This window comes from Rhincodon typus, unplaced genomic scaffold (genome assembly GCF_021869965.1).
Source record: "Rhincodon typus isolate 14 unplaced genomic scaffold, sRhiTyp1.1 hic_rhity00013724, whole genome shotgun sequence".
Lineage (NCBI taxonomy): Eukaryota > Metazoa > Chordata > Chondrichthyes > Orectolobiformes > Rhincodontidae > Rhincodon > Rhincodon typus.
The window spans coordinates 4,149-5,526 of NW_025979362.1; the positions used below are offsets into that span (position 1 = coordinate 4,149).

The following is a 1,378-nucleotide window of genomic DNA, read 5'->3' on the forward strand; positions in this document are numbered from 1 at the left end:
TTTTGACTGGTCAATGACATAATTCTGCTTCTAAAGATCAGTCAATATTTCGTATTTATTGCTGTAAATGTTAACCATTAACAGGCTATGGCAGTGAAGGCACCGAATCGTAATCACTGGACTACCAGGAAAGATCTGTTTATGTGACTCAGGATACTCTGATTCGGCCTTGCATTCTCCCGTCCTTCTGCACGTGATGCCCCTCTGCTCTGTTTCGGTTTTATTCCGTCTTGGTTCATTATACACAAGGTCTCCAATTATCTATTACTTTGTCGTTTCTAACACATGAGACCCTCTTCCCAAATTTGTTTGAATGGCTCCATAGCTCAGTGGTTAGAGCACTGGTCTTGTAAACGAGGGGTCGTGAGTTCGAGTCTCACTGGGGCCTGTGGCAAATTTTGCACAACCGCTGCTTCCAAGATCGACAGGCGCCCTTTTAATCTTAGCTGAAATTATGACAACATCATTTCCTGCACAGGCGAGAAATGTGTTTGAAATTCCACATTCCTGTTTGTCCGACCACGGACTTGAGGAAGAGCATTCGGAATGGCAGGAAGCAGCTGACGTGAGCGAAGTTTGACCGGAAGAGCGAGGTGAAGCCGGAAAACTGCAGAGTGAGAGGTGAACAACGCAGGAGGAACACAAAGCCGGGGCAGCCGCCGACTGCTTCCTTTCGTTGCTGTAAACAGGTTCTAGTTTTGAAGTCTGCACTGGGACAATAGAGCCAAGTGAGTGAAATTCTGCTTTCTGGGGGCTGCGCTCTCCTAAAGCCTCTGGCACTCTCGGTGGAAGGTGTCCTTGTTTGTTTCCTGCTCTGAGTGAAAATGAGGTTCACTTCCCCGAGGGGGCATGAACACAGTTTTCCCACCTCAAACTTCAGTCTCATTGGTAGTGATGCGTGAGATTAAAATGTTACAGGGAAAATAACATTGAAATGAACACTTGAAACATGAGAGCACACAAGGCTAAAAGGCCAAGTGCTGGAAACTGGGATGTTCGGTCTCTTTCCATACTGTAAAAACTCAATGATGCGATCATTTTGCAGGAGCAACTGATTACCAATGAAATAAAAGCCAGAAGCTGTGTTATTAAGAAATGATGCAAGTCTGCTTGTTCCCAGGTGGTCTAGTGGTAAAGGTACTGTAGTTTCACCACTGTTGCCTGGGCTCGAGGCCTGCTCAGGGAGTGAGGATTTATTGTCCTCACAATAACAGCAGCAAAGGCTGAGCAGTGCCTGGAGGGAATCCTTTTAATGTCTCGGATCAATGAATGTCCTGGCCACTTAAAGAAGGGAAGGTAGTTTAACTGTCTCTACTCAGTTGGACAGTTCACCCTTCATGTGCCTCTGATTCCCAGTTCTAAAGATTCACAAAGTTGA

The 1,378-nt window shown here is 45.9% G+C and overlaps 1 non-coding gene across 1 annotated transcript; it reads left to right on the forward strand.

Annotated features, from left to right (window-relative positions):
* Window positions 1-315: 315 nt before the first annotated feature.
* Window positions 316-388, forward strand: trnat-ugu. The gene has a single exon. It is a non-coding gene; the product is annotated as a tRNA-Thr (tRNA).
* Window positions 389-1,378: the final 990 nt, after the last annotated feature.